At 41.3% G+C, this 11909-nt stretch overlaps 1 pseudogene across 1 annotated transcript; it reads left to right on the top strand.

The window, feature by feature from the left end:
- The first annotated feature begins 260 nt into the window (after positions 1-260).
- LOC109946045 (Sec14p-like phosphatidylinositol transfer pseudogene) lies at positions 261-2072 on the top strand (annotated as a pseudogene). Its single transcript, NR_163474.1, has 5 exons — positions 261-350; positions 427-480; positions 719-796; positions 1553-1706; positions 1946-2072. The product of NR_163474.1 is annotated as a Sec14p-like phosphatidylinositol transfer pseudogene (transcript).
- Positions 2073-11909: the final 9837 nt, after the last annotated feature.

Below are 11909 nucleotides of genomic sequence, written 5' to 3'. Positions count from 1 at the left end.
GTCAAAAGATCATTTGTTGGTGGCTCGTGCAGCTTCATCTGAATTATCACTTTATATGGCTGGAGCCTGGAGGCAGTCTTCGGCCTCAAAACACTAGCAGCTTGACTATATAGAATGATTAAATTTCTGAAAATGTTTGATTGCTACCTTCACTTCAGTGTCGTTAGATGTAAATATGTAATACATGATTATTCGTTCATCAACTTAAACTATAACTTATTGAGGGATTTTGGGAAACAATGTGAGCATATCTTTGTTTATTTCAGAATATGCACCAGGGCTATCCCAAAGAAACACTGGTGCGTTTCCTTAAGGCTAGAGAGTGGAATGTAGCAAAGGCTCATAAAATGGTAACGTTTCATACAAGTTTCTCAACAGTGGGTGAAGTGACCACGAATTTAATTAATAATATGTTTGTTTCTATAGATTGTAGAATGTTTGAATTGGAGGATTCAAAATGAAATTGATAGTGTGCTGGAGGTGAGTCATCCTGTCTAGAATTTAATCCTTCCAGATATTACTGTATATGTTAATCAGAAAGCTAACGAAGGTTCCCTTAAAGTTCTACGATTCTGGTCTTCTCCTAATCATTTCTCATTTTGATTGTTTATTTTATTATTGCAGCAATACCACTCTCAATAATCTGCCTATTTGTGTCTGTTTATATAGCAAAATTCATTTTCTTTTTCTGATCAATGTTTGCACTGTCCATCTGCAGAGGCCTATAGCCCCAGTAGATTTATACAGATCAATATGTGATTCACAACTTATTGGCCTGTCAGGATACACAAAGGAGGTATAGCTGTTTACTCCTAATAATAAAATCTGTTGGTTGAACCATTACCCTATATGGATTGATTATGAGCCAGTCATTTGTGTGTTTGAACTAGACATGCCTTTTTACTGTTGGTATTCTAAGGCTACCATATTCTGGACTTAATGCGTCTATCTCCTTGTTGAAATTCTTAATACGGAGTACTTTGATTTTCAGTTTTCAATAGGAAAGTTAATATGCCGAATGAAGATCGCACTGAAGAGGTTAAAGTGTTAACTTATATTGATTGTCAAACTTCCACGGAATGATGTCCTACTAACAGCAACATGGGTTATTAAGGTCTGTAGTTTCAAAGTATGATATGGCGTCATAATTACTTGAACTGTGATAACTGCAGTTGACTGGACATTGTTTGGTTATTATGGTCTGTAGGATCATAGGTATGTTTTCACTTGGCATCTGTGATAACTGCAGTTGACCTGTCAATATTTTGTTAGAAAGAACTGTAGGATATTATGTGATAATTTCTCACCTTTAAGCTTTGGGTTCGCCTTGATATTTCTCACCTGTGAGCAACATCAGATAGTCATTAGCTTCCCATTTATATACTACAGTAGTATAGTCTGTGTGTGTTCCTCGGGACTCTTAGTTTTTATTTTCAAAAAATATTAGCAAACCTTCTACCACAATTGTTAAGTTGCATGTCGTAGTTCTAGCAATTTTCTTCTTTCTTTGTTCCAATATTTTTTTCTTTTTCTTTGTTTCTGTCATTGGCAGGGTCTCCCAATTTTTGGCATTGGTGTTGGGCATAGCACATATGACAAAGCTTCGGTAATTACTCTGATGCTTGCTATTTGTTTGGTAGGCTACAACTACAGCCAAAATCATAAAAGTGTCTGGTTTGAAGCTATCAGCACTAAGCCAAATAAAGGCACGAGCTATGTCTCTTAACCCTTTTTTCCATTAGACCATACACCAATGAATTAGTCAAGCTGTTTTTTTGGATCAATATAGTCAAGTTGTTCACTTGGCTTTAATCCAAAACAGCTTCTATTGTTCATGCACAAATATGGAAGCCACATTTTATGTCTATCATGCTTTTCTATATCTTTGTGTACACGTGATTTAATGCCAGTTGTGTATTTATGAGAATTTTGGTTTATTTTGTAGGATTCCGGCTCTCATCAAGTGACTCCCCCTCACATTGACTTTGCGGATGTCTCTATTCTAGTGGTAGAGCTACGAACAACAATCCGATGTCCTGATCGAGAGCGATGGAGTTAATGTTTGAACTTGTGTGTTTGAACTTGTGAACTAAAAATGTGAACTATGTATGTGAACTTGTGTGAATTTGTGAACTTATGTATTTGGACTTATGTGAATTTGTGAACTTATATATTTGGACTTGTGTGAATTTGTGATATGAACATATATCAATGTGTTTGAAATCTGTATTGTATGTGATATATTGTGTTGCATGTGATATTATGTGTGTCTAATTTTTCATTTTTGTATTTTTTATTTTTTTCTGGAAAAGAGTTAAGCACGTTCTTAAGGTTAAGAACGTGGGTATCGTCGAACTTATTGTGCAGTCCTCGCAGACCCACGCAGGGTTAAGAACGTGGGTGCCCACGTTCTTAAGGTTAAGAACGTGGGTACCGTCGAACTTATTGTTCAGTCCGCGCATATCTCCGCAGGACCCATAAGTTCGACGGCCACGTGACCCCGTCAAACTTAACCTTAAGAACGTGGGTACCGTCGAACTTATGGGAAAAAATTCGACGGCCCCCGTCGAACTTAAAAACGCACGTTCTTAATGTTAAGTTCGACGGTACCCACGTTCTTAATGTTAAGTTCGACGGTACCCACGTTCTTAAGGTTAAGTTCGATGGGGCCATCGAACTTACTTCTCTAAGTTCGTCCAAAAATCGCCGTCGGTTATATTCGTCGGTAAACCCACGTTCTTACGGTAAGTTCGACGGCTTATTACATTAAGTTCGACGGTTTTTCACCCACGTTCTTTAACCAGTTTCCTGTAGTGGCTAGAGCCAACCCATGTTAGTCTTAGCAATTAAGCAAGTATCGAGTTCAGCTCTATTAAAATCAACTAAGTATAGCTGACCCTCTAATACTCCCTTAAATGCTACTGAATCATCACTTCTTCTAAAGACAGTAACACCTATATCCATAAAAAGACAGTTGTAACCCATTTTACATAATTGAGAAACTGAAAGCAAGTTATAATCTAAAGAATCTACAAGAAAAACATTGGAAATAGAGTGGTCAGGAGATATAGCAATTTTACCAAGTCCTTTGACCAAACCTTGATTTCCATCCCCGAATGTGATAGCTCTTTGGAAATCTTCGTTTTTCTCGTAGGAGGAGAACATCCTTTTCTCCCTGTCATATGGTTTGTGCATCCACTATCAATGATCCAACTTGAGCCCCCGGATGCATAGACCTGCAAAACAGTTTTAGGCCTTGTTCTTAGGTACCCAAACGGTCTTGGGTCCTTTCACATTAGAAACAAGGGCCTTGGGTACCCAAACACAAGTCTTGGAGCCCTTGTGTTTGCCCCCAACATATTTGGCAACTACTTTGCCTGATTTGTTAGTTAAAACATAAGATGCATCAAAAGTCTTAAATGAAATAATTGGCTCATTTGATGCAATAGGAATTTTCTTTTTAGGCAATTTAACATGGGTTGATTGCCTAGAGCCAGAAGCCTCATTCCTATACATAAAAGCATGGTGAGTAACATTATGAGGTTTCCTAGCATGAATTCTCCTAATCTTGTGCTCAGGATAACTAGCAGGATATAAAATGTAACCCTTGTTATCCTGAACCATGGGAGCCTTGCCCTTAACAAAGTTGAAAGGGAAATAGAGTCAAACCTTTTCCAATATGAATTTTGGTGGTTGAATTGCCCAACACAAATTATTGGACTAACTAGTTTGCTCTAGATTATGAGTTCTACAAGTGCCAAAGGTTCACAACAAACCAATACAAGTCAAAAGAAAGGGTTCAAAACAAAGGAGCAAAGTATACCGAAGGCAGCCCAGGTCTGGCGCACCGGACTATCCGGTGTGCCACCGAATAGTGTCCGGTGCACCAGGGAGATCGACTCTGAACTTGCCAGCTTCGGGAATTTGGGAGGCCGCTCCGCTATAATTCACCGGACTATCCGGTGTAACACTGGGCTGTCTAGTGTGCTAGCGGAGCAACGACTACTTCGCGCCAACGGTCGTCTGCAAATGAACAGTGAAAGCAAACAGTGCGCGCCTGCGTGCGCAGAAGTCAAAGCAGGCGCCAGAAGGCACACCGGACAGTCTATAGGACCTGTCCGGTGCTCCACCGGACTGTCCGGTGGCCCCACAAGTCAGAGCTCCAACGGTCGGAATCCAACGGCCTGGTGACGTGGCTGGCGCACCGAACAGTGTCCGTTGGCGCACCGGACTGTCCGGTGAGCCATACGACAGAAGCCTTCACCAACGGCCATATTGGTGGTTGGGGCTATAAATACCTCCCAACCACCACTCTTCAAGGCATCCAAGCATTCACTACATCTCATTCAATACAAGAGCAATACACAACACTCCAAGACACAAATCAAAGCCTCCGATCGAATCAAAGTCCCCATTTCAACTCTAGTTTTTAGGACTTGTGAGGAGATCGACTTGTGTTCTTTTGTTGCTCTTGTTGTTTGGTTGGCTTTCTTCTTTCTCTCATTCTTACTCTCAAAACCTTGTAAGCAAAGCAAGAGACACCAATTGTGTGGTGGTCCTTGCGGGGTCTAAGTGACCCGGGAAATCAAGGAAGGAAGCTCACTCGGTCTAAGTGACTGTTTGAGAGAGGGAAAGGGTTAAAAGAGACCCGGTCTTTGTGACCACCTCAACGGGGAGTAGGTTTGCAAGAACCGAACCTCGGTAAAACAAATCACCGCGTCTCACTCTTCATTTGCTTGTGATTTGTTTTCACCCTCTCTTTCGGACTCAATTATATTTCTAACGCTAACCCCGGCTTGTAGTTGTGCTTAAGTTTGTAATTTTCAGATTCCGCCTATTCACCCCCTCTAGGCGACTCTCAATTGGTATCAGAGCCCTGTGCTTCATTAGAGCCTAACCGCTCGAAGTGATGTTGGGAGAACACGCCAAGAAGGAGATGGTGACCAGCGAGAAGCCCGCCACAAGCCACGGGAAGGTTCCATCAGGAGAGTCCCGCAACAAGAAGAAGGAGGAATCACCTCCTCACAAGTCGCATCGGAGTGGCGAAAAGAAAAAGAAGATGAAGAAGGTGGTCTACTACGAGACCGACTCTTCGTTGCCATCCACCTCCGCTCCGACGCGCCGTCCGTAACTTCTAAGCGCCATGAGCGCAAGAAGTTTAGTAAGATCCTCCTATGCTACCCTCGTATTTCAAAACATACTCCTTTACTTTCCGTCCCATTAGGCAAACCACCTATGTTTGATGGTGAAGATTATAATATGTGAAGTGATAAAATGAGGCACCATCTAACCTCACTCCACACTAGCATTTGGGATGTTGTTGAGATTAGAGTACAGGTACCATCGCCGGGGGATGAAGACTATGACTCGGACGAAGTTGCCCAAATCCGGCACTTCAACTCCCAAGCCACCACTATACTCCTCGCCTCTCTAAGTCGAGAGGAGTATAACAAGGTGCAAGGGTTGAAGAGCGCCAAAGAGATTTGGGACGCACTCAAGACCGCACACGAAGGTGATGAGGTGACCAAGATCACCAAGAGAGAAATGATCGAGGGCGAGCTCGGTCGTTTCATGCTCAACCAAGGAGAAGACCCACAAGCCATGTACAACCGGCTAAAAACCTTGGTGAACCAAGTGCGCAACCTTGGGAGCACCAAGTGGGATGACCATGAGATGGTCAAGGTTATTCTTAGATCGCTCGTATTTCTTAACCCTACTCAAGTTCAATTAATTCATGGTGATCCAAGATATAAACTAATGTCTCCCGAGGAAGTAATAGGAAAATTTGTGAGCTTTGAATTGATGATCAAAGGCTCCAAGAAGATCATCGAGCAAGGCGCCTCCTCCTCCATACCCGAAGCGTAACCCATTGCATTCAAGGCAACAGAGGAGAAGAAAGAAGACTCTACACCGAGTAGGGTCCCCATCGACGCCTCCAAGCTCGACAATGAGGAGATGGCGCTCATCATAAAGAGCTTCCGCCAAATCCTCAAGCAAAGGAAGGGGAAAGATTACAAGACCCGTTCCAAGAAGGTTTGCTACAAATGTGGTAAGCCCGGTCATTTTATCGCTAAATGCCCTTTGTCCAGTGATAGTGACAGGGATAACGACAAGAGGGGAAAGAAGAAGGAGAAGAAGATGTATTACAAGAAGAAGGGCGGCGATGCCCATGTTTGCCGGGAGTGGGACTCCGACGAGAGCTTCACCGACTCCTCCGACGATGAGGACGCCGCCAACATCGCCGTCAACAAAGGACTCCTCTTCCCCAACGTCGACCACAAGTGTCTTATGGCAAAGGACGACAAGAAGAAGAAGGTAAAATCAAGATCCTCCACTAAGTATGCCACTTCTAGTGATGAGAAAAATTCTAGTGATGATGAAGATAACTTGCTTACTATTTTTGCCAATCTTAACATGCAACAAAAAGAAAAGTTGAATGAATTGATTAGTGCTATTCATGAGAAGGATGAACTCTTGGATAGCCAAGAGGACTTCCTTATTAAGAAAAATAAAAAGCATGTTAAGACTAAAAATGCTTATGCTCAGGAGGTAGAGAAAATGAAAAATTAACTAGTGAGCTAAGTATTTGCCATGAGACTATTTCCAACCTTAGAATTGAGAATGCCAATTTGATTGCTAAGGTTGCGAGGTCAAATATTTGTGATGATTCAATTACCAATCTTAGAAATGATAATGCTAATTTGATTGCTAAGATTGAAACATTGAATGCCTCTCTTGCTAGCCTTAAGTTTGAAAATGAAAAATTGATTGCTAAGGCTAAGGAACTAGATGTTTGCAATATTTCTATTTCCAATCTTAGAGATGAGAATAACATTTTACATGCTGAGATTGTTGAATTAAATGATTGCAAACCCTCTACATCTACCGTTGAGCATGTTTCTATTTGCACTAGATGTAGAGATGTTGATATAGTTGCTATCCATGATCACATTGCTATGATTAAACAACAAAATGATCATATAGCAAAATTAGATGCTAAAATTGCCGAGCATGAACTAGAAAATGAGAAATTTAAATTTGCTCGTAGCATGCTTTATAGTGGGAGACGCCCTGGCATTAATGATGGCATTGGCTTCCAACAGGGAGACAATGTCAAGCTTAATGCCCCTCCTAAAAGATTGTCTAATTTTGTTAAGGGCAAGGCTCCCATGCCTCAGGATAATGAGGGTTACATTTTGTACCCTGCTGGTTATCCTAAATATAAGATTAGGAGAATTCATGCAAAGAAGACTCATTCTCACCATGCTTTTATTTATAAGAATGAGGCTTCTAGCTCTAGGCGTTCTACACATGTTAAAATGCCTAAGAAGAAAACTCCTAGTGCATCAAATGATCATAATGTTTCATTCAAAACCTTTGATGCTTCTTATGTGCTAACTAACAAATCAGGCAAGATAGTTGCCAAATATGTTGGGGGCAAACACAAGGGCTCCAAGACTTGTGTTTGGGTACCCAAGGTGCTTGTTTCTAATGTAAAAGGACCCAACACCGTTTGGGTACCTAAAAAAAGGCCTAAATTTGTTTTGTAGGTTTATGCATCCGGGGGCTCAAGTTGGATCATCGACAGCGGGTGCACAAACCACATGACAGGGGAGAAAAGGATGTTCTCCTCCTATGAGAAAAACTATGATCCCCAACGAGCTATCACATTCAAGGATGGAAATCAAGGTTTGGTCAAATGATTGGGTAAAATTGCTATATCTCCTGACCATTCTATTTCCAATGTTTTTCTTGTAGATTCTTTAGATTACAACTTGCTTTCAGTTTCACAATTATGTAAAATGGGTTACAACTGTCTTTTTACGGATGTAGGTGTTACTGTCTTTAGAAGAAGTGATGATTCAGTAGCATTTAAGGGAGTGTTAGAGGGTCAGCTATACTTAGTTGATTTCAATAGAGCTGAACTCGACACTTGCTTAATTGCTAAGACTAACATGGGTTGGCTCTGGCACTGCTGACTAGCCCATGTTGGGATGAAGAATCTTCACAAACTTCTAAAGGGAGAGCACATTTTGGGACTAACCAATTTTTATTTTGAGAAAGATAGGATTTGTAGCGCATGCCAAGTAGGAAAGCAAGTTGGTGTTCATCATCCACACAAGAACATCATGACGATTGACAGGCCACTCGAGCTCCTCTACATGGACCTATTCGGCCCGATTGCTTACATAAGCATCAGCGGGAGTAAGTACTGTCTAGTTATTGTGGATGATTATTCTCGCTTCACTTGGGTATTCTTTTTACAGGAAAAATCTCAAACCCAAGAGACTTTGAAAGGATTCTTGAGACGAGCTCAAAATGAGTTCGGCTTGAGGATCAAGAAAATAAGAAGCGACAACGGAACGGAGTTCAAGAATTCACAAATTGAAGGCTTTCTTGAGGAGGAGGGCATCAAGCATGAGTTCTCTTCTCCCTACACGCCACAACAAAATGGTGTAGTGGAGAGGAAGAATAGAACTATATTGGACATGGCAAGAACCATGCTTGATGAATACAAGACTTCGGATCGGTTTTGGGCCGAGGCGGTCAACACCGCTTGCTACGCCATCAACCGGTTATATCTACACCGAATCCTCAAAAGGACATCATATGAACTCCTCACCGGTAAAAAGCCTAATGTTTCATATTTTAGAGTCTTTGGTAGCAAATGTTTTATACTTGTTAAAAGAGGTAGAAAATCTAAATTTGCTCCTAAGGCTGTAGAAGGCTTTTTACTTGGTTATGACTCAAACACAAGGGCATATAGAGTCTTTAACAAGTCCACTGGACTAGTTGAAGTCTCATGTGACATTGTGTTTGATGAGACTAACGGCTCTCAAGTAGAGCAAGTTGATCTTGATGAACTAGATGATTAAGAGGCTCTGTGCATCGCACTAAGGAACATGTCCATTGGGGATGTGTGTCCTAAGGAATCCGAAGAGCCTCCACAAGCACAAGATCAACCATCTTCCTCCATGCAAGCATCTCCACCAACTCAAGATGAGGATGAGGCTCAAGACGATGAAGGATAAGATTAAGAAGATGAGCCACCTCAAGAGGAGGACAATGATCAAGGGGGAGATGCCAATGATCAAGGTAAGGAAGATGAACAAGATCAAAGGCCACCACACCCAAGAGTCCACCAAGCAATCCAACGAGATCACCCCATGAACACTATCCTCGGCGATATTCATAAGGGGGTAACCACTCGATATCGTGTTGCTCATTTTTGTGAACATTACTTCTTTCTTTCTTCTATTGAGCCACACATGGTAGAGGAAGCACTTCAAGATTCGGATTGGGTGCTGGCGATGCAAGAGGAGCTCAACAACTTCACAAGGAATGAGATATGGCATTTAGTTCCACGTCCTAACCAAAATGTTGTAGGAACCAAGTGGGTCTTCCATAACAAACAAGATGAGCATGGTGTGGTGACAAGGAACAAGGCATGACTTGTGGCCAAAGGGTATTCACAAGTCGAAGGTTTGGATTTTGGTGAAATCTATGCACCCATAGCTAGGCTTGAGTCAATTCGTATATTACTTGCCTATGCTACTTAACATGGCTTTAAGCTTTACTAAATGGACGTGAAGAGTGCCTTCCTCAATGGACCAATCAAGGAAGAGGTCTATGTTGAGCATCCTCCCGACTTTGAAGATAGTGAGTATCCTAACCATGTCTACAAACTTTCTAAGGTGTTTTATGGGCTCAAGCAAGCCCCAAGAGCATGGTATGAATGCCTAAGAGATTTCCTTATCACCAATGGCTTCAAAGTCGGAAAGGTCGATCCTACTCTCTTTACTAAAACTATTGAAAATGATTTGTTTGTATGCCAAATTTATGTTGATGATATCATATTTGGGTCTATTAACAAATCTATTTGTGAAGAGTTTAGTAGGATCATGATACAAAAATTCGAGATGTCTATGATGGGGGAGTTGAAGTATTTTCTAGGATTTCAAGTGAAACAACTCCGAGAGGGCACCTTCATCAGCCAAACGAAGTATATTCAAGATATTCTCACCAAGTTTGGAATGAAGGATGCCAAGCCCATCAAGACACCCATGGGAACCAATGGGCATCTCGACCTCGACACGGGAGGTAAATCCGTAGATCAAAAGGTATACCGATCGATGATAGGATCTTTACTCTATTTATGTGCATCTCGACCGGACATTATGCTTTCCGTATGCATGTGTGCAAGGTTCCAAGCCGACCCTAAGGAAGTTCACCTTAGGGCCGTGAAAAGAATCTTGAGATATTTAGTTCAAACACCTAAGTTTGGTCTTTGGTACCCCAAGGGATCCTCTTTTGATTTATTAGGATATTCCGATGCTGATTGGGCAGGGTGTAAAATTGATAGGAAGTGCACATCAGGGACTTGTCAGTTTCTAGGGAGATCCCTAGTGTCTTGGGCTTCAAAGAAACAAAACTCAGTAGCTCTTTCTACCGCCGAAGTCGAGTACATTGCCGCAGGTCATTGTTGCTGCAATTGCTTTGGATGAGGCAAACCCTTAGGGACTATGGCTACAAATTTAGCAAAGTCCCTCTCCTATGTGATAATGAGAGTGCAATCCGCATGACGGATAATCCCATTGAACACAGCCGCACTAAGCACATAGCCATTCGGTATCACTTTTTGAGAGATCACCAACAAAAGGGGGATATCGAAATAGCCTATATAAACACCAAAGATTAATTGGCCGATATCTTTACCAAGCCTTTAGATGAGAAAACCTTTACCAAACTTAGGAATGAGCTAAATATTCTTGATTCTAGGAATTTTGATTGATTCTTTGCACACATAGCTCATTTATATACCTTTGATCATATTTCTTTTATGTCTATGACTAATGTGTTTTCAAGTGTATTATTATGCTTAGTCATAGAATTGAAAGGGAAATGGAGTATTCGGCAAAGAAGGCGCTTCCACTCAACTCTATTGGTATTTGCCGGTATTCTACATCATTCTCCACTTTGGTATAATCTTCACTCATCTCTATTTACTTTCCATTGGGGAGAAAGTAAAAGGGCTTATATTTCACTCACAAGTATCCGTTTTTGGCGATTCATGCCAAAGGGGGAGAAAGTATGTGCCCAAAGCAAAAGGACCGCACCACCACCGAATTTTAAAAATGAAGTTTTCAAATTGATATCTTATTGTGTTCAAAAGGGGGAGAAAGTAGTATCTTCAAAATTCGTAAAACCCTCTTGAACACTAAGAGGAGAATTTATTTGAGGGGGAGTTTTGTTTAAGTCAAAGGAAAAGCATTTGAAACAGGGGGAGAAAATTTCAAATCTTGAAAATGCTTCTTTCAATTTTATTCATGTATCTTTGACTATTTGCAAAAGGTTTTTGAAAAGAATTTTACAAAGGATTTGCAAAAACAAAACTCGTGGTGCAAATGAGGTCCAAAATTTTAAATAAGAAGAAATCCATCCATGCACATCTATTGAAATAAGTTTATTGGTTTCAATTCCAAGCAACCTTTGCACTTACCTTATGCAAACTAGTTCAATTCAGCACTTTTATATTTGCTTTGGTTTGTGTTGGCATCAATCACCAAAAAGGGGAGATTGAAAGGGAAATAGGGTCAAACCTTTTCCAATATGAATTTTGGTGGTTGAATTGCCCAACACAAATTATTGGACTAACTAGTTTGCTCTAGATTATGAGTTCTACAGGTGCCAAAGGTTCACAACAAACCAATACAAGTCAAAAGAAAGGATTGAAAACAAAGGACCAAAGTATACCGAAGGCAGCCCTGGTCTGGCGCACCGGATTGTCCGGTGTGCCACCGGATAGTGTCCGGTGCACCAGGGAGATCGACTCTGAACTTGCCAGCTTCGGGAATTTCGGAGGCCGCTCCGCTATAATTCACCAGACTGTCCGGTGTAACACCGGACTG

This window comes from Zea mays, chromosome 4, assembly GCF_902167145.1.
Source record: "Zea mays cultivar B73 chromosome 4, Zm-B73-REFERENCE-NAM-5.0, whole genome shotgun sequence".
Taxonomy (NCBI): Eukaryota; Viridiplantae; Streptophyta; class Magnoliopsida; order Poales; family Poaceae; genus Zea; species Zea mays.
Note: the sequence above shows the minus strand (reverse complement) of the source record. Positions and strands in the feature narration are given on the sequence as shown.